This window comes from Rousettus aegyptiacus, unplaced genomic scaffold (genome assembly GCF_014176215.1).
Source record: "Rousettus aegyptiacus isolate mRouAeg1 unplaced genomic scaffold, mRouAeg1.p scaffold_m13_p_4, whole genome shotgun sequence".
Classification (NCBI taxonomy): Eukaryota; Metazoa; Chordata; class Mammalia; order Chiroptera; family Pteropodidae; genus Rousettus; species Rousettus aegyptiacus.
Window position 1 is genome coordinate 18,718,909 of NW_023416307.1, and position 22,584 is coordinate 18,741,492.

Here is a 22,584-nt window from a genome sequence, read left to right on the forward strand (position 1 = left end):
GTTGTTTATGTCTTTCACAGGCTGGGAAGCCCTGTACCACAGGCCTTTATTTCAAGCAATGAACCAGATTCTGGTCCCCTGTTCTAGACTGCAGGAGCTAAAATTATAGCCATCTCTCCAGCTACTGTTCCAGGAGCTCGCAGGCCCACTTTCATCTTAGTATTTTTCCACCAAAGTTACTGATATTGTTTCTGAGCCATCCTATATCTTTTTAACTTTTCTCTTCATATTATAACTGTCATTGTTATACATTTGTAGAGTAAGGAATAAAAGGATCTCAATGATAAATAGTACCAGGTAAACAGTTTTAATCAAAAGAAACAAAAGTAGAAGAACCTTTATACTTAAAGTAAATCAACTTTTCTCCAAATATAATTAAAATCCAGGAACTTGTCCTATTCACTACTGCTATCTCCAGCTCTTAGAATATACTAGGTGAACAGTGGGCACTTACTTAACATTTGTCAACAGAGTGATTTGCTGTTCATCACTCAGTCGGTGGTACAAAGAAGATGAAAGGACAAGAAGAGTATAAAGTTAGCTCAGGACAATATGATGTTGTCTTTGACTCATTTATAGTCTAGTGGAAGTGAAAATTCTAATATATATTACACAACACACAGTATAAGACAACAATAAGTTTCTCAGCCGGATCATGCCAGCTGTCATGTGCCAAGTGCCACGGTATAAATTTGCAAAGTATATCCAACCATAATTTTGAATGGAAGATAGAACAGGGTGAGAGGTAAATAATTTCAACAGATTTTTTAAATTAGGAGGAAGGTGGTATAGGAAAGGGGTGAATTTTTAGCTGTTTCATCTGTTATATTTAGTTTCCACGGCCAAAAGGATGTGGTCACAACTTTAGGGAAATAGTGTGTAACAGTACAAGGTCATTAAAGTAGGTAGTCAATGCCAGAGGTTAATATTATAGAGCTATTTTTTTTTTTATTAAATATTTAATTTCAGAATGTAGAAAACTTGCTTACAGACTTGGGTGAATGCATAACATTTCAATGCTTTTTGGAAGAAAGACTCTTTTTTAATAAGCAGCATCTCCATGGTAACCATAAAGGCAAATCTCACTTCGTGTGTATTATATCAATGCCAATAACAGCTGGGACAGGTTGAATGAAAATGGCAGGGAAGCGGAAGCTGGGGAATTTGAAGAGAGAATGAATAAGAAAAATAACAGCCCGAATCAGACACTGTATAATTTAAGACTACCTCGATTCATTAGTTCTGCTTTTGAAGAAAGCAGACTTTAAAACTTATTTTTTTCCCAAAGATAATTCCCCTTCACCCAGTTCAAATCAAAGGTGGAATAACCGTTATACCATTTTTTTAAAAAAGAAAAATAAATGACTTGAACTCATTTTAAAAATCAGTGGGCATTGAGAAATCAGCCCATATTTTAAAATCTATGTCTTTGACAAGAGCCATGTGAAGAAAATGAAAACTACATATATACGCCTAGGCTCAGATAATAAATTAATGCAAGAGGAAAGCTGTACTGTTAAGGGATTTCTTTTCACAATTCAAAAAAAAAACAAAACTGTATAATGCATGTCCATACAGCACAAAATTGTGATATTACTGAATCACTTGTTAGTAGATGCACTGCTAACAATAAAACAATGCACCAATGAAGGGTGGTGGCTTTATTTGCTCTTTATATGCTACTTTATGGCCAAAAATATGTATAAAATATTTAATTCACTTTTCTTAGGAATGTAGAAAAATAACTCCAGTCAGGATGATAGAATTATCTATACAATTTTATTTTGAGATAATTGTAGATTCACATGCAGATATTTAAAAAAAAAATACAGAAATTTCATGAACCCTTGACTTAGTGTTCCACCAATGATAACATCTTGTTAAAATATATTACGATTATCACAAGCAGATATTGACACTGATGTAATCCACAGATCTTATCCAGATTTCCTCAATTTCACTTATAGCTCTGTGTGTATTTAGTTCTACGTAATTTTATCAGCTGTGTAGATTCGTGTATCTACCCCTACAGTAGTGAGAGAAAATAGTCTGTCACCCCAAGGACCCTTCTGGAGATTCTTCCACACCACTGCCTTCCACCCAGTTACTCTACCCCTAACCACTAATAACCTCAATCTGTTCTCCGTAATTTTTGCCATTTAAAAATGGCATGTAACTAGACCCTGTAGAAATGGCGTTCACCACTCAGAATAATTTATTCATGACCTGTATGCAAGTTGTGTGCACAACAGTTCATTCCTTTTTATTGGTGAGTAGTCGCCCATGCTATGAATGTACCATAGTTTGTTTAACAGTTTACCTGACGAAAGACATTTGGGTTGTTTCCAGTTTGGTGCTATTAGAAATAAAGCCACTGTGGACATTTGCATACAGGTTTTTGCATGAAAACAACTTTTCATTTTTCTGGGCTAAATGCCTAAGAGTGCAATTGCCTGACTATACAGTAATTGCATGCTTAGTTTTATATAAGAAATTGCCAAACTGTTTGCAAGAGTGTGTGTCATTTTATGATCCCACCAACAATATATGAGTCGTCCTTTCTGACATAATTTTCACAAGCTAATTAAAATAACTATTGTCTCACCAGAGCAATGAAATTAAGACTGCTGTTGCTAGAGTTTTTATGCTCAGTCTGCCTGGGTTCAAAAGCTGGCTCTGCCACTTGATAGCTATGTTATCTCAACTAAGTTGTCATTCCATTCAATCTCAGTTTCTCCATCTGTAGAATGCAAATAATAATATTCCATCTCACAGGTATATAATGAAGTTATAATAATAATTATTGTTTGATTTATTATTATTTATGATATAACTACAAAGAGGTTAAAGAGAGATACATCTGAGATTAATGAAAAACATCACATACTTTATTATGATACTCTGACACTGTATGTCAGTATAAGAAAAAGATTCTGGAAATATCTCTAAGTTGGTATTTAATTATAGTTTTACACATAAACCCTTTTGGATTTGAACTACTCGTCCAAAATTGTACCAAATTTTAAAGCATACTCTCATCAGCCTGAGTTATGGAGAAGTTCAATCTTATTGGAAGTTGACTAGATGGGAAACGAGATGGCTCTAGCAATCAGATGGGAGGGATTAAGAAATGGCAAGGTGACTGATGGTGCATGTGTTGATCAGTTCCTCTTTGCCATCAGTTACCACTTCTAAAGAAAGGTAAAGAATAAAGTGTTTACTTTTAAAATCTTCTATCAAAAAAAGAAATTATTACAAAGGAAACGATAATGATCAGAATCTCATCCTAAAAAGAGCTGCCATTTCAGTTCATTTTGTTTTGTGTTTACTTGCATCTCACTCTGTGTGTGTGTGTATGTGTATTTGCTAAGACAGAATACAATGCAAGCAGCTATAACTTTCTAGTCTTGCTATATAAATTTAATCCAAATAATTTTACATTTACTAAAACCAAAACCCCAATCAACTTTGAAAATGTTTCCATTTTTTTTGCATTTGAATTTTTAAAATAAACTGTTTTCACTTTTAATTGCTACTTCCATTTGAAGTTTGTTTCTGTTTTTGTTTTTTACTTATTTCAATTTGGTTTCAGAAAGTTAAGGTAGAGAGCTAAAATGTAGATTCATTTAATTTATGAGGGAAATGCATTTGATGATTGGAACACACAACTTAGTGTGGAAAATTCACCTTTGGCAGGAGCTGTCTCACCCTGAGACAGGAAAAGCAAAGTAAATTTGGATTAACATCTTATGTCAATGTATAAAATATATGAGAGCGCCACTTGTAGTATATAGCAAGCTCAGTACAGCATGGATCCGGTATGCTGAAATCTCACTTACCTGTGTGGTTTTTTTTTTTTTACTTGCATCATAGAGGATTTGAGAAAGTTATTAAAGCTTAGGTTTTTTTTTTTTTTTTCCCCCAATAGTATATTAAATTGTGGAACCTATAAACCGGCCAGCAAAGTTTCAATTTTCTTATCTTTCTTTGTTCTTTTTATGATATTTAGCTCTTCTTTGTCTCAATTCAAAGTTCACCAAATATATTTTGTTAAACTTCTTTTCTAATATGCCATCTGTCAATTGTTAAAAACTCAGGATTATCTCTCTGGTTTATTAAAATAAGACATTTTCATATTAATTCTCTTTTCTAATAGTGTTTAAACAAAATATTTCTGATTATTTTTTATATTTCACATGTCTTTTAATTAAGATGTTTAACAACAAAAAGTAAGAGAAAAATCATCTCTACATATCTTTTAAAGGGAGACTCTTTATTATCCACATAACAAGAAATTCAAGGTAGGGCAGCCTCTGGGTGGTTAGCTTCGTGGCTCAACAATGTCAAAAATGGCCGTCTTCCCATTGTTTACTTTATTATCCTTGATGTGTGAGATCATTCCCCTCATGGTCACAAGATGACTGCATAAGCTCCAGACATCACATCTTCAGAAATTAATGTCAAGAGGCAGAAAAGGGAGTATTTCTCCCTTATGTTACATTTATCCAGGATGAGAAACTTTCCTATAAAATCTCTTCTCTGTGTCACTGGCCATAAATGGGTTACATGTCCAATGCTAAACCAATTCCTTGGTCTCAGTCAGTGGTACCAAAATGACAAGTTTAAATAATTATGAAAGAAGGTTGGATAGCATTAGACTATAAAAAAGCCACCAAAAAAAAAAAACCCCTCAAAATTAAACAAACAAAAACTACTCATGTTTAACATATTATTATGGGCTTACAGCCAAAAATTTGGGTGGACTTTATGGCTACATAAACTAAACCTCTGAACCCTAGTTTTTTTTTTTTTTTTTAACACATCCAATTGCCTTCTTTGTAAGATTACATAAACTAATATATAAATAATATACCTAGCCATTTGAGAGATGCAATTTATGTTAATATCCTCATTCTTTCTCTGCAAATGTGCAAAATTAAAATAATAATAATAATAATAAATAAGCAGATAAGACCAAGTAATATAAATTTTAGAACTTGAATATCCTAGTTTTTCTGATATTCCATTTCAAACTCTGTAAAGACATCCTAACATGATTTTGAGGAATAAATGGCAATAGCAATGCTTTAGTGTAAATAATTCTGTTAAATAAAATGATTTGTAAAATTTGCGTCAACCTTTAAATTATGTAGGTAGATGCAATATATAGTCTATCAAATACTGTAATTGTCTTCATTTATTCATTTTGTTTCAAACAGATTATATAAAGTTCATACACTATGCTAGATGTGATTCTAGGTGCTGGAGACTGAGTAAAAACTAGAGGCAAAAGTCCCCGACTTCTCCAAATCACCTCCACATTTTTGCTTGTACCAATGAGTATAGATTTTCTCAGTAAATTTTGAATGAATGCCTTATCCCTGGGACTCAATTCTTTCTTTTTTTGATATATAATTAAAAATTTTCAATTACCATTGACATATAGATGATATTAATTTCAATTGTATAACATAGTGGTTAAACATTTATATAATTACAAAGTGATCACCCCAATAAATCTAGTACTCATCTGACACTATACATAGTTTCTACAATATTATTGATTATATCCCCTATGTTACACATTCCGTCCCCAAGATTTTTATAATTGGTGGTTTTTATATCTTTATCCTTTCCCCCTTTTTCATGCTCAACTGTTTCTTTACACTCATTTTTCCTATGCAGGAAATACCAAAAAACAAACAAAAAAATTGAATTCTTTCAGTTGCTTTTTTTCATTTAATCACTAGATGGCGCCCAAAGAATCTATTTCTCTTTGGAGAAAAACTACAGCTAAAACATCAGCTCCTCACAGAATGAAATGGACAAGGTTTCTGCTGTCTGTTCAATTTCTATTTTATTTGTTATTTGGGGGGAAATTCACAGATGTTTTTCATTATCACTTGGCACTTGCAGTAAATTTTAAAAATAGCCTTTTCAAGTCCACTACAATTTTGTAAAGTCCTTTCCTTAACGACAAGTCACTTCTATTCCTTTATCTTATACAACAGCAGTTATTTATTTTTCTCTCTTCTTACTCTGATGCATACACTGCTCTTCTTTAAAAAAAAAAAAAAGAAAAAAAAGAAAAACTTGAGTCATTCTCTTCTCTTGAGAATTAGAGAATTAGCAAGTATCACTTCTCTACTTCCTATTCAACATTCTGCCACAACTTACTGTCAAAGTGTACCCTGAAAAATTTCCCATTACATTTCTGCCTTCCAGCTACTTTAGAATTTTTACAACATTTATATTTCCTTCAGGTGTTCATACCATGATAAATTATAATGAACCAAGTTATATGTGTTTACTCTCATGAAAAAAAACAGATTCATCATTTCCCAAGTTCTATTTAGAGAAGAAGGAAAAAAAAAAAAAACTGGAGAGAGAAGTTAATTTGGCTGAGTCAAATTCCAACTAAAGAATTACAAAATCTTTCCCTCTTCTGTATTCTGTACTAAAACTTAGAGAAACTGCTCTGTAAAATAGTCAAGGAGTATCTGGCTGATGATTTATTGAAACTATTTTTGTAGGTATCATCTTGAAATATGTATGTGCTTGTTCATGTGCATGTGAATGCACGTGGATTTATATATGAGTATGTGAAAATACACACATACATCCACCCACACACGATATTTCCCTTTGTCGTTTCCACCCAATGCCACAGCTACTTAACTATAAAAGCAGGGTTCTTTATGAAACCTAACTTTACAGAATTTAAATTGAGGTGTTTGATTCATTTTCCTAACTGGTTGTTTTTATTCCCCCCGCCCACCCCCCACACCCTAAGGATTATGCCCTCATCTGAAATTTCAACCTTTTCTTATTGTGTGTGGACTATAACTAAGGGTGTTTTTTATAGACATAATTTTCCTGGGCCTAGATGTTAGTCCTAGCACAGCCTTGCATGCCCCAGGCGGAAGTGGAGTTTTCATACCCATTTATTTTACAAACTCAATATGCCTTCCATTTTTGCTTCTTTTTATTTTACTTGTTATCCATAATATCCCCTGGAGGTTGAGTACTGACTTGCACTCAGGTTTTGAACTTGTTCATTTGGTTTTTTTTTTATCTCCCTCTTCCATTTATTGGAGAAGATATTAGGTGACTAGGGCGGTGGCTGCAGTACTCAATTAAGACACCTCCTTTAGAAAGGGAGGTGTGAAGCTTTTCTATAGAACAAATACAATAGATTCTAGGGATCTCATGTCTCTTCCCCTAATCAATTAAAGGGAAATCTCCATGACTACAAACTGGAAAACTTAGTGTGGATGCAAAAAGGGGTTCTATGAAAAGTAACCTCAAAGGGTGATCTGATCATAAGGTCATGATAGGTAGCATATCATTTCTTTAGTCAAAGATTTATCTTCACCATAAGGAAGCCTTGTCCATTGTTCTTGTGTATCTAGGTTAATCTCCTTTGAAATGCTCCTTTTCAGACCCCTTCTTTAAATATCTGACCACCCTTTCAGACCCCTCCTTCTAAAGCATAACCACCCTCAAGAGAGCACATAATCTGGGTAAATACCCTGTAATCTGATTCCTACCTTTCTTGCTCCCACCTTCATGTAATCTTCCTCAGTTCCACCCTTAACTTCAAATACATAAAAGAAACTGCAAAATGGTGATTCTCTGGAGCATTTGAGATTTCACTCTGTAGTAAATGTCATCAATTTTAACTCAAATAAACTCTTACAGAAGTTCTTGATAGATTTTGACATTTCTTATGTCAACATTAGGATCCAATAATCAAGGACCTATTTTTATTTATAAGATTTAGGAAATTGTGGAAACTCCTAATTGGAAAACATGTAGAGTCATATATAGCATTGGTTATTTCTTTAATTGTAGGCAATCTGACCCTAGTTCGGGTAAATCTGGACTGTTGAATTACTACCTTTGGCAAGTCTGAATCTTTGTTTTATTGTCACTGTATGGTGGCTAAGTAAGTGGTCATCCAGTGCAAGGGGGAGGAATGAGCAAATGCACGTTCAATGTCAAGCTCAAGTCTGGGGACACTCCTGAGCATGGCCCCAGGAGCCAGACATCTTCTGCTCATGATTCTTACTCTGCTCCTTATTTAGCCATGTGAACTTAGGCAAACAACGTAATCTTGTTTGCCACAGTTTTCTTATCTGTAAAAGGGAGACAATAGTAATAACCTTTACCTAATGTTGTAAGGATTAAAAAAGTAAATGCATGTAAAGTATTTAGAATAGTGCCTGAATGTATGGTCAAAAAATGATATTCTTGTTTTGGTTATTATGTTATTTATTACTCAGAAAAAAAAAAAAAACTTGTGAAAGAGATATCCTAATTTAAGACAGTAAAACTGAGGTGCATACATATTAAATATCTTACTCAAGGTGATAGAGCTGATAAATGTTAGAACTGAAATATAAATCCAGAGCAGATGACTTCAAGTCCATATTCCTTACACCTTAAGAAGCTACTTGAATACTTCAAGTGATGGCTGAAATTACTACTTCCCAAGGCAGGCTGCTTCTGACAAACAATAGTTAACTGCGTGATGATGATTAATGAAGCAACTATTGAGCCATCATTTGTTGAATCTTTATTAATGGCAGTTGCTACACTTAGTACTTTACATAAGTTGTTGACTCATTTGATCATTATAATAAGATTGTAAGTTAGCTGTTAATTCTCCTACTTCTCAGACAGGGAAATTGAGCCTCAGTGGTTAAATAGCATGCCACACTGGTACAATTAGTATGTGGTAGAATAGGTGTTTGAACCTCTGAATTTCTAATTTCATCATTTGTGTACTTAACCACTTTCTTGCACCTCAATTCGCTGCTTCTGGTTTTCCTTAAGGTGCTACAGAATACAACAATTCGTTCTCTGTGTCGAGTTAACCTTTAAGATATTTGGAAAAAGGAATGAAGTCCTGTCATTTCCTAGGTTAAACATTACAACTCCTTCAACAAATCCAGACAGTGCACATGACTTCATCTTGAGATCTTTCACCATTGAATCACTCTTCTGATATCCCATCAAAAAGTCTTGATCACTACATGGTCCTGACTGTACGAGAATACCTAAGAAAAGACTGAACAGCAGAAGGCCAACACTGACTTCTCAAAGGCTATATGTGTTTCTAAATAAGTCGACAAAGAAGATTCATTGGCCTATTAATGTGATCTATTTCCTGTTTTAAAAGCTAACATTATAAAGGAAGTTTTGTTTTGGTTCGGTTTTTAATTACTTCTACCTTTGTGTTCTAAAGGTTACCCGAAGTAAACCAAAAAATTAATATTTGAAATGCTTGTGCTAATTTCTTCACAAGCAATATTTTGTTCAACCTTAGATTTCTGAATTAATAAAACAAGTAATTTTTAAAAGAGGGGAATACGTTTTCCATTCAGATGGGTCATTAGTAATTAAAGACTATTTTGGTATATTGGTAGTTATGTGATGGATCGGAAACCTGTTTTCTTTCTTACCTGATAACCCTCTGCACAGAGAAATATCACAATATCCAACTAATATAAATCTTATTTCTTGTAGACAAACAACTTTAATGTCCACATTCTGTTTTTTGTTTGTTTGTTTGCTTATTTCTAAAGGATAAGTAGTTGCTGCTCAATTTTTCTTAGCCCATATGAATTCTCTTAAAGGTGTTTGTATTTTATATTGAAAGAAAAAAAATCTCTTTGATAGGCATAATAATGCAATCTTCCTTGTGAAAGCTGTAGTTTCATTATTTTTGAATCACATGGAATTGCTTTACAAATTGCCAAATTCTTAATCATGAAGAACATAGCCAAAAACAAGTGGAGTCATCTTCGGAAATTCATGACATGTTGGGGGCGGGGGAGATACTGGTTAGGATCCTGAGATCTTTCAGATTTTTTCTATTGATTCTGTTCCAAGAGAATCAGAAGGGTTGAATGCAGGGAACCAACCTATCCTAGTTACCTTTTCATGAGGATATGAGGATTTCCACTGAAGAGTGACAAATACGTTTCCAGTAATATGATCAGTGAAAAAAAACAAAAACAAAACTACTTAGTAGAACTGTTGTTTCCGTGCCTTATCAAGACCAACCTCAAAATATCACTAAATAATAAACTCTACATTACTAATATAAAATCAGATATTCTAGGTCATAATTGGGAATTAAGGATTAATAGCCCAGATTCCGGCAATCTTCTTTCTGTGTATTTGATATTAAAATTTAAAGTTTGTTTTAGATTTGTTCAAAAATTATTATTGTAGTAGAGACTGCAGGCACTTTGCTAATTTCCTAACCTACTGGTGGACTTTTGAGTTGTCACCTAAATATCTAGTCCTTCAAATTTTTCTTATCAGGAGTACCCAGATATTTCTTTGAGGAATTCAATTTGTAATTTGTACCTTTGACCCAGCGGCACCACCCTAATTGATCAACATTTCCCAGCACAAACTCACCCCGCTCAACACAGCATGATTATTTCAGTAAAAATGTATGACTCAACAAGAGCCAGTGAGAGAGTGAATCCTACAGCCTGTGTGGGAACCGCAGTCTACTGAAAAGCAGTGAGGAGTGAGGTCCTATGGGGAGGCCAGAGCTTCTGGGAGGGACCAGGTGGCCCGAAGCCAAAACCAACATTTCAGAAAAGACCGAAGAGGAACAGAAATTGGTACAATGATGATACATGGTATGGCTTTGGCCCAAGCTCTACATCTATGTTTACCTCTAGACTTAGCAGTCGTGAGACCCAGTAAATTCCTTTTATTATTTAAATCTCTTTGAATCAGATTTTTTTTACAGCTTATAAATAACTTTTCTGAGCTTTGAATTCTTATCAGTAAAGTAATGTTAATATTACCCACCGCATCAGGTATTCATGATGATTAAATCAGATAACATTTATAAAGCAAGTGGTATGTGCTGAGTGTTTGGCGACTATTCAATCCTGTTTCCTTTTCTTTTTCTCATCTCTTCTTACAGACTTCTGGGTGCTGGTGAGTCAGACCAATGTTCCATGGATCCAAGGAATTTTCAGAGAAGGGAGTGGTGTAGGATAAAGACTGAGGTCATCACAAAAGCCACAATTCCCGATGGCTCCCCTTAGACCTGACTACCCTGGTGCCTTTTCCAGGAAGCTTTTCCAGTCAGTGGATTGTTGTATATCAGGTAGAAAAAACACTGACGGTTCTTCAAGGTAAGCGGTAAAACAAGTAGCTAGACAAACTAGTTTTCTAAGAAGCACATGGCAGAGGGACAGCATTTAAATAAACACCAATGGATATTCTGTTTTCTTAATATATGAAGCTTATTCAAGACAATAAATTTTGAGTGCAGATATTTAAGATGACTTTTGTTTTCGATGAGAAATTTTTTAGAGAACCACAGCTTAAGAAGGTGTCTAGTCTAAACTATCTTAATAAGTTCCATTTAACCGTGAGTTAATTTTTTCATTCATTACTCAATTTTGGAAGAAGAAGGCATGGGCTCGTTCAAATCTTTATTTGATAGATAAGAGAACATGGGGCCAGAGCGGTGAGGTGACTTGCTCAAGCCCCATGGCCAGCTGAAGGCAGAGCCAGGGGCAGCCAACCCACAGTTAGTGTTCTTTAAATAAATTGATTGTGTTCCATCCCAGCCCCTGCTTAACAGATTCCATTTCACTTTCCATCACAAACAAAGTGTCTGGTAGACACATAAATACCCATCAAGTCTAACAAGCATAGCTAGTTTTCCCAAAGGTAGCACGATTGTCATCTGTGAGTCAGCATCAGGTCTCATGGACACATTCCTCTGCAGGTCACATAACAAGGCATGGCCAATGTCTCAACCAGGGTTGGTTTCATGACCTCGGCATTATTAACATTTCGACTGGATAACTTTGTTTAGCGGCAGAGGGTGAAGTGGATGACGAAGAAGGGGTACACTGTAGGACATTTAGCGGCAACCCTGACTTCTACCCACTAGATGCCAGTAATGCACCTTCAGTTTTGATGACTAAAAATGTTTCCAAATATGGTCAAATGTCGCTGGGTGGGAGAGGACAAAACCAACCCACTGGGAACCATTGCTATAGCAAAAAGCCTTTTTGTACTGGGGTGTCCTTAAACCATTTTCTCTCACAGTACAGTCCTAAATGTGGAGAGAAGGAGGATTGGACATAGATGTGAGGTATGCTTGGAGTTTGGAGTACATCTTTGCAGACAAATTAAAAAATTGTCAGGCTTCGACAGACTTCATTTCTTTATCCAATAATACTCTAGGTTGGTAGCAAAGACTAAACCTAAAAGGGTCTGATACCTTGTTACTACCACGACAATAAGAAATTATACATTAAATAAGAAAAAAATGAATGGGAATATAAAACGCAAGAGAATAATAACAATAGGGAGTCCATGGAAAGTAAGGGGTTGAGAACTGCGCACGCAGACTGTATCCCCTTCAAATTCCTGGTCCTTTCTTTTTCTTGGATAACCTTACAGAAGAAGCACAACATGTTTGCTCCTAAGAGTCGCCGCCAAGCTCCATGGTGCTGCGCTGCAGAATTCTAAGGAAGAAGCTGGGATAAACACCAGAAGAGAGAGATAACAATGAGATGTCGAACTGCGAAACAAAGAATCACAAGAGGAAGCGGGAGATAAAAATACAAACGAAAAGGGAGCAGGTATAAAGTAAAACTCAAAGGATTCTAACCCCAGTCTTAGGAAAAACATTTTTTTTTTAATTAGATTTTCTCAGCATAGATTATGTTTGTAAACTTCTTTAAAATAGTTCTCTTTTAGGAAGTTTCGCACCAAAACAGCAATTGTGTTGCTGTCCTTCAGAACACTGGACTATGTCAAATTTATATTATTAAATCCGATAGAGCCAGAAATAATACCAAATACTGTATCAGTCCTACATAGTCAGCCCTTCTGAATATCGTAATGTTTTCGCTGCTGTTTCAAGCTGTCCTTGGAGGTAGCCGCAGCCCAGCAATATACAAAAGGTTTCCTTTATGCCTTCGTAATTGTCCGGGACAACACATTCTTACATTTCATTTTTAATCATCTAAAGCTTTTCAGATACTCTAGAGTACGCCTTGAGTACTACAATAAATGAGATTCAAGGTTCCTAAGAGCCTTATGTTTCTTTTTTTCCGCAGTTGATAACAAGCTGTTTCTGCCTTGTATTGGATACTAGATGTAGAGCAGATAGCATAAGGAGAGGAAAATAAGAAAGCTATTCATGGGAAGGCCAGATTCATATGAGCGAAAATGATTTCCCCAAACCAGGAAGCCTCTTGCTCAAGTGCTGAGATAAGGCAATTTAGGATGATTTTCACCTTGGCATAAAACTCTTAAGTAGAAGCAGTATTATTAGAAGAGGACTGAGTGGTGATTTTTGGTAAGGAGAGAGGGGAACAGAGATATAGACAAAAAAACAAAAACAAAAACAAAAATAAATCTTCCAATTCAAAAAATTCTCCAGAATTATAAATTGAACCGTGACTATGATCCCACACTTGGAGAACTGTAGAATTCATGATGTTATATTATTTTAACAGAAAGATCTTGGTTCAGTGTTTCTGCATAAATAATGAAGATTTACAAAAATAAAAAACGAGATAATGGAGACTATAAGAAATACATTTACTGTAAGTATCTCAGTGGTTCCTAAACCTGGCTGGAAACTGAAATCAGTCTGGTCGACCCCTATAGACCCTGATTCAATAATTCTGGGATGAAGTTTGGAATGCTGTACTTCTCACGAGCTCCTTAGATTATTCCGATGCTTTGTTAGGTTTCAAAAACGACTAAATTTTTAAATATGCCCATTTTATCCACTGTTAGGCCACTGTTCCTGCTTTGTGTGCTGTTGACCTTGGCGGGTTATGTGGTGGTTTGCTGAGCTGATAAAAACTGCTGACTTCCACTCTGGAAAAATACCCATGCCCAGACAGATACAAATTTTATTCACAATTTCAGGGAAACTATACATTACTTAAAAACCATGTGGGGAGAAGAACCCTTGTTTGAATAATTGTCCCTGTGGTTTGTGAGAGGTCATTGTTTGGTGATTTTCCCTTGTTGATGTAAGAAAGGTTGAAACTTGTAGAGAATTTTTGTGAGAGTTTATTTGAGCCAAACAGATGACAGATGCTGGGAAGCAAGATCTCAGATGCTCTGGGAAATAACAGTTTTGCAGCTTCTTTTATGCATTTGATGTTAAGGAGGGAACTTAAGGAAGATTACATGGAGGTGGGAGAAAGCAAGGTGGAACCTGGATTATAGGCTAATTAAGATTACATGATCTCTTTAGGGTGGTCACTGAAGCACAGAAACAATAGACAGAGCTTACTTAAGGAAAATATAAACCTTTCACTAAAAAGTTATATACCTGGGATGTGACTACCCACCATGACTAGCCCAGTTAAGAATTTACAATCAGATCACCCTGTGTACTTTCTTTCCGTAGAACCCGTTTTTTTTCTTTCACACCTTCAAGCTTTAGCACTTAATGACAGCCTATGTATTTTTGAAAGAAAGTTGCTACATTTAAGAGACCAGCTTTGAGAAACCACCAGGAAAGCCATAGGCAGTAATCCGGGTTACTACGTGAGCCTCTTAACCGGTCCCTCTGCCTCTGGCTTTGCTCTCCTCCATTCGGTCTCCACAAATCAGTTAAAGTAATCTTTCCAAGTGAATCTCTAACTATATTCTGTCCATACATGGACTCCTTTAAAACCATTCTAAGAGTGGTATTCAGTTGACTTCCTGTAACAGTCGAGGCCAAAGCTTGGTGCTGTCTTCCGCTGTTTTCACTGCTTTGCACTTTGGCATCACCGCGTACTTCTAAAAAGGGCAATGCATGGCACCACCTCTTGACCAAGTACTTTACAATCTCCGAGGGAAAGGAGGAGACCATCAAAGAGGGAATCTAGTATTTAAAAGGCGAAGGGAAGGAAAGAAGAGGGGAAGGAAGGAAAGGGGAAGAGAAACACCTCCTAAGAAGATTCAGTTGCATAATGAGAGTCAGGAGTTTCTACGTCAGTCAGTAGTGAGCTTCTTGCAGTTCCCAAAGTATGTGGCTGCATCTGGTCTCTGAGCTTTTTATGTGTTCTTCCTTCTGCTTACGACAGTTTTCCCTTCTGCCCCTTTGCTAAACTAACCCTATCCTTTTGTGCTGGCTGGGAAAATTACTATTTGACTATTGCCATGGAAACATAGGCTATTACCTATGGGAACATAACATTCTAACAATAAGCTTTCTGCTTCTGTACCCCTGCTTGTACACCTGACCTACAGGTCGACAGATAATAAGTAGAAGAAAGATAGACCTTTTGTTCAGACAGAATAAAGAATGGGATTTGGGGCTTAAAAATCCTGTACCTCTATGCTTCAGGGTTGCTTAATTTGGGGTCTGCATACCCCTGGCAGACCCAGCTGGCTGAATAAAGAGTGTGTTTCCTATAACTCACTGAGTTCTGGTAGTCCATGTGTCTTTCGGGGGCTGGCGGCTACAGCACTTTCTCATTTCTGAAATCAAAATCCCCTACTTCTCTCAGAACTGGATTCCTTTTCTGTAATACATGCCTTCCACTCATCTCTATCTGACTACATTCTAAGCAGTTTAAAAGCAGCAGGGTGGTTTGGTGTTTTGGATTTGTTTTGTTTGTTTCTAGTTCTAGAATCAGAGCCTAGTACTGAGCCTAGCAGACTAAGTAGCCACTTCATAAGAATTTGAAGAATAAGAAACAATTCAGACTCCAAATGTAGTATGTACAGATTACACTGCGGTTTGATGGTCCTTAGAATGCTATGTTATATGTGACATGGAAACTCGATAGTGTCCATGGAACTTTCTCTGTTTGCTCAGACCTATCTTAGAAAACAGTAGTAGCCAGAAAACTCTTTCATTTTTTATTATCCATTTAAGACTTCATCTTGGAAGATGCTAACACTTCTTCCTGGCATCTAAAGAAGTTAGAAATGCTATAGTTTGTCACCCTATAAAAATTAGTTATTTAAGTGACTGAATGTGTGAATGGGTTTTATCTCAGTCTGTGAAACTTGGGTTTACAGGCCTACAGTTTATGAACATGTAATGTGTGTTAAAAGTATGTGCTCCCATACTTTTAACCTGAAATTTTCCTAAGAAGATAATTTGATATTTGTTAGGACTGGTAATGTTGTACTAATAATATCACTTTAGACATTTTATCTTGAAATAGATAATAATAGATAACATTTTTTGAGCACCTTCTAAATACCATATACTTTTCCAAAGATGTGAGATGTATTAACTCATTTATTCATTTATTCGCAACCCTAAAAACAAGTTTCCATTATTATCTACATTTTACAATAAAAAAACTTAAGCAGAAAGAGGTTGTTTAATTTCCCCCAAATTACATAGTTATTAAAAAGAAGAGTTAGAAGTCAAAGTATAGAATTTTAAAAAGCAAAAAGAGAAATTTAAAACTTGATGAAAAGTTTCACAACAAAAAGAGAGAGGGAAAGAAAGAGAGAGAGAAGAAAAGAGGGAGAAAGAGAGAGGAGAGAGAGAAGAAGGAAGGAAGGAAGGAAGGAAGGAAGGAAGGAAGGAAGGAAGGAAGGAAGGAAGGAAGGAAGGAAGGAAAGACATGTTCTTCATTGTGAAGCGTGAAATTTTTCCAAGCACAGGGCACTTCTCATTCTGAAAGGCATGATCTTGTTTTTAAGACTTCTAGTGAGACCCAGAGTTTCTGTATAGTTTCTAACCCTTACCTGTCTCTAAACTTTCTATACTCCAGTTTTCTCATCTATAAAACTATTCACAAGCATATGTGAGCACACACACACACACACACAAACATATCTTATATACATTTCAATATTATTAGAATGATTAACTGAGACGAGCTATAAAAAAGGGGGACTTTTTCCTTTCTCTTGTTTTCCTTTTTGATGTGTACATTTTAAAATTATCCAAGTCGAAATGTATCTTTGCATTATTTTGGTGACAGAGAGCACATTACTGACTTAGGAAAAACAGATCTTGAAATTACTCTGGCCTGGGACAACTATCCTCCTGCTCCACGTCTCCCAGACCAAACAAGAGTTCAACTGGATAAATGTCAAATTCTCTATATATCTGGAAAAATCCTTCCCCAGCTTTTCTGTTTTAAATATGACTTAGATGTGTCTGTGAATTAAGCGTTATTATTATAAGGGCCTAAGAATAGTTTTTGTTTTTTATAATAAGTAAGCTAAATCCTCAAAAGATATTATGTATCAGAAACGACTATGTTGGATTTTTTCAAATTGATGATTAAAAGACAATGCATTCTATTATCTGAATTCCTTGGGAAAAGGGAAGCACCTTTGAATAAGGCAAAAATATCCCTTATCATGAAAAATTACACATACTTTTCATATTTGCATAATGACTGTTTTCCTTACAAAAGTAATATATATATATACATATATATATATACACACACACACACATATATATATTTATTATAACAGTTTTAGGGAATATTAAAAATAAAAATTACTTAATATCCAGTGGACATCCACAATTTATCATTTCTTCTGGTAAATGTTATTGAATTATAGCAGACGTGCAGAAAAACAAATCAGCGTACAGTTCAAGTAATTTCATTAAGTGAACATGCCCACATATCAGTCTGAGACCAAAAAACGGAACGCTGACAGAACTCTAGAAGCCCTTCTCTGCACACCCGAATTTAACCACTGGTTATTTTTGGCCTTGTTTGAACTAGATATGAATGACATATAGTATATACTCTCATGTCTATCTTCCTTCTTTTGTTCAGCATTGTGTTTATTAGATATATTCATGCACAAACTCTTATGAATGCTTGCACAGTATACTCTTGAATGTATTATCATAATTTAATCAAGTGTGAAAGCCAAAAACACTCTTCTATGCGGTATAAGCTATTTCTAATTTCTCACTGTCATAAACAATGTTGCTATGAGCATCCCTATAACTCTGTTCACATTCTTATACATTCCATAGGATAAGTTCCTAGAAATGAAAATGCTGATTGTAAAGATATCAACAATGTTAAGACTTTTGATGAGTACTACTGGACTGCCCTTTAGAGCAGTGAAAACATATTTCCACTAATAGCATGTGAAAGTGCCTGTTTCCCATTATCTTCTCCATCACTGCATATTTCAATTTTCTTTAATCTTTACAATTCCTGGTGGTTTCTGGGCTTGACATATTATAGTTATTAATGGTAATATTTCTCAATTCAAGTTTTAAATTGTTTCAGAGATACAGGGACCAGTTTTTCTTTTTTAAAGCTAAGCTATCCTTATATAATATGGTATTTGTATTAACTGGATTTTTGTTTAGTGCACCACTCATCACATAGTAACTCTTATTAAATGCTAACAGACACCATGAAATAGGACTTTTTGAATATATACAGCTTTACTCAGCTAAATATTTCGCTTCTCAAATATGTATTGTTCCAGGGTATGAAAGGAAATATAAATACTATGTTCTTTATGTCTATATTTTAATTGCTTTCTATTCCCTTAAGTCTAGAGATTTACTAGTCTAATAATTACTGCCCCATGTTATCATAACTTGAATGTTTTTCTGCCATAAGTCTTTTTTAAGAGCTTTTTTCTTGTTCTAAAAGAAACATATGATTGTTCTAAAATACAGATAAGTCAGAAGAAAATGAAAGTCATCTGTATTTCCTCCACCTCATTAAGCATTTGTTTGCTACATCTCATTGTAGTCTTTCTGAAGTACATTTATAGAAATATTTTTCAAAGAAAAGAAATTGTACAGCACATGTTTTGAACCTGTTTTTTTCCTCTTAATGTGTCACAGTTTTCCATCCAGTCATCTCTTGATCCAAATAATGTCACTCAATCAATTGGTATGCTATGTATTTCCATACATTTTCTCCGGAGTGTTTTGTAAACACCAAACTCTGAAGAAGATGAGAGTTCCTTGTCCTTGTGGAATTATCTCACCACAATTGTGTTTGGTGTTGAAAGAGTCCTGGCTTCCAGGGATGTAGGGAGCCCAGGTGAGAACGTGTTTATTGATATAATTCTCCAGGATCTAGCCCATCCCCTTCCCTTGTTTTGGCCCTAGCACCTCTGCCTGACCAAAAGGAAGGTATCAACTCCGCCTCTTGACTTTCATGTATATTTCAGCTGCCAGCCATGAATCTTAGATGCAAAGGTCTGTAATTTTCTTAGATGGGTTCTAAACAGGCTGCTTCTGAGAAGTCAAATGGTTACATTTGTTTCCCAGAGTGTCACTTTTGTTTAAACTTCATTTATAAGCATGCCATGCTTATCAATTAAAAGTACTGTTTCCATTCGTAAAATGTATGGTTAATTAACTAAAAAAATATGTAACCACTATATAGAACATGCAGTTTTAAATTAAGTTAGTTAGGATTTGAAATGGGCCCAATATTTTTCTAATAAAATGTGTATGTGTGTGTGTGTGTGTGTGGTGGGGGAATCTTATTACTATAATTTCACAGCAGCACAATTATTTACAGAAATATTACTTTCTAATTAAACCTATCAGAAACTAGTATTTTTTTTAGTGTGCTATTTTTGTTTGCATTTTGTATACTTGAGCAGGCAATCTAATGGGAAATTAATTCCCTTACTTAATATTGCCCAAAATAAGAGAGGTAGCTGTTATAAAACTTGGCTTTGGCTGAGAGAGTTGGGGGGGCAGGAGGGCTGGGAAGGAGAGAATATACATATATATATCACAGAGTATATTCTTCCACCCCACTCCTGCCCCCCCCAACTCCCCCAGCCAAGTCAACTGTGATTTATTTACCAATCCCAGTCAATGTTTGAGTATCTTAAAGGGTATTAAGCATGACGACATATATTTGAAAAGTTTGTCATATTCATCCTTTGACAGAGCTAAATCCACAAATCATTAGGTCCAAAACTAAATGTAAGATAAAAGGTCATTTTCTTTTTTTCTACCAAGCCAACTAACCTCTAGTTTTAGCACAAGTATAAAACCATCTGCTTACCAGGAGGCAGAGGAGCTGAGAATCCATTAACGCCATATGTATCAACAGAAGTGTGGCTTCAGAGTCTCAAATGTTTTCAATGATTTTTTTCCCTTCATTATTATTTGCCAGAAACTTAGTTGAAATGCTTTTTCTTTCCTTAAAATGCATTAAATTTCCATTTAATTATGCAAGTACCCTCCTTTATTAAGAAATTATACACATTTTCTCATCTATGTGACTGTATTTCAGAAGTAACTGCTTCATTTTGTTGGCAAAAACAGGAAATCAACCAAAAGAAGGGAAATAAGATTTTATTTTCAATTTTCCTTCTTCCTCCCTAGGGGAACTAACACATCTTCCAATGCATCACAAGATGAAGATGCTGACTCAGTCTGTTAAATCATCTCTGGAGTCTACAGCACAGTCCTTAATGAGAGAGAGTTTGCTGTACAAGAAGTTATTTTATTAAGTGAGTGAAAAATAACTTTCCCCTCTCCAAAATTGCCCTTAGTGAAATAATTTAAGCTTGAAATCAAACCCTCCTGCACTTATCCCAAAACACAGGGGAGGGTGAACAACACAATTTCGAAATGACAAAATGTCTACTTAGTTGGAAATTATACTTTGGAAATCTCACTGAAAATGTGAGGTTAACTGTGGTCAGCGTGTGAAGGTGAAATGCTCGCCAGATGAAAAGGACGAATAGAGCAGATCTTCAGAGGGCAGGGAAGCAAACTAAGTGGGAAAATTTCTAATATGGTTTATAAGGAATGTACCTTATTGATGTGGATGTATTTGTCTAAATAACAGTCCTTTGCATTTGTGGCTTATAACACATTAACATTTTATATAATTGTTACCTCATTTGATCTTCATGTAATCCTGAGAATGAGGCAGGGAATAAAAATATTACTTCCACAAAATTCCAGATGAAAAACTTTGGTTCAGAATTGTTAAATGACTGTGCAAGTTCCTATGCGGCTGCTCAGTGGCACCTAACCACGACTCCGAGTGAGCACTGCCCTACCACCCATTTTAATTAAGTGATAGAAAAGTATTTATATAGAAGTTCTTACAGTGCTATAGTGACTCACTTGTATGGTTGAAACAAAAGGAAGTTCAGAATTATTGAAATATATATTCTACATAAAATATTAAATTTAAGTGGTTAATTTCAGCCTGCCCCATCCAAATCTTTCAAAGATGCTTACATTCACATACTAACCATAGATATTTAAGTTCCTCTTTCATTTATGGTAACATGGGTTGATTGAAGTTTCCCTGATCTTCCTTTTGCCCACTGGCAGACAAATATGGTGGTAAAACAGTGCGAGAGAAAGGGAAGAAAATTTGAAAAGATCTGTATATTCTGAAAAATAAAATCTTGATATCATTGAATGAATATTAAGCAGCTTCACCCTGAGGATCAGTTATTGATCTACTAGCTGACTATAAAATAGTCTCCTTACTGTTTTCCCTGCCCCTCTCCCTGAATCCTATAGTATTTATATATATTTATTATGGTGAATTCCTGTAGTATAGTGATGGCAGATTATTTCAACCATAGTTACCTTGTGCAAACCTTCCATAAAAAATGGCTAAGACAACATAAACTCCTCACCTTGGTAAAATGACCTCTGCAAAATAATAATACCTACCATTTATTAAACATTATAGAACAGATATCTCAAAACAATCCTGGGAAAGGTATGATTAGGTCAATTTTAGAAGTGAGAAAACTGAGACTAAGGGACATTGAATCACTTCCTTAAATCCAAAGTCCAGCCTATCTTTCTAGATTCTTTGCTGAGTACTTGGTTACATATAGCCTACTTTACCATGAGCCTATGGTGCTAGTCTAGCGAACATCCCTGGCCCCATCACAGCTCTGTGCTGTTATGGAGACAGTTTTTTCCCCTGGAATGTTCTCCCCAGACCTACTGCCTATAGAAATGTTGTTTGTTCTTCAAGACTGATTTCAAACATCATCTCTTCTTTAGGTCTTTGCTGAATCTTATCTCCGGTGACCTCACACACGTGGAAAAAACAAACAAACAAACAAACAAACAACAAATCTTACTTTTCTTTGCATACTTTTAGATCTTTGCATAATTTTTATGACACCTTATTCTTCTTTAATTGTGATCATTTTCTGGTCTTCATTGAAAGTTTGCAAGCTACTCAAAGACAGGATCTGGGATTATTCACAATTTATATCCTTATAGCCCCTGCGAGAAATTAAATGCTTCAATAAAGAATTGTAATGTTGAATAATAAATACCACCTGGAATATACCATGTCTAAAAAAGAATTTCTCCTTTCCTCCCTGAAATCTCCTCTGTTCTCTAAGTGAAGGGCACCGCCAGCCCTCATAAGCCAGCAAAACCTCGGATGTCATTCTTGGACTCCTCCCTGTGCTTCACCCCATATCCAAATACAAATTCTGTAAGCATGTCTTCTAAAGAGCTCCTCAATTCATGGATTTTGTTTCATCAGCCATATCACCTATCCACTCTTGATAATCATATGATAACCAAGAGACTTAGAGAAAGTAGGAAATTTGCTCAATACATTTTTTTTAACTGGGTTTTTCTCATAA

General features: G+C 35.3%; 1 long non-coding RNA gene across 5 annotated transcripts; it reads left to right on the top strand.

Annotated features, from left to right (window-relative positions):
* The first annotated feature begins 10,253 nt into the window (after window positions 1–10,253).
* LOC118601758 lies at window positions 10,254–22,031 on the top strand. 5 transcript variants are annotated; one of them, XR_004950573.1, is made up of 4 exons: window positions 10,254–10,664; window positions 10,958–11,171; window positions 12,457–12,638; window positions 21,986–22,031. It is a non-coding gene; the product is annotated as an uncharacterized LOC118601758 (long non-coding RNA). The 5 variants fall into 5 exon arrangements; XR_004950569.1 differs by having other exon boundaries at window positions 10,958–10,971; XR_004950570.1 differs by lacking the exon at window positions 21,986–22,031 and adding an exon at window positions 13,521–15,233 and having other exon boundaries at window positions 10,958–10,971.
* Window positions 22,032–22,584: the final 553 nt, after the last annotated feature.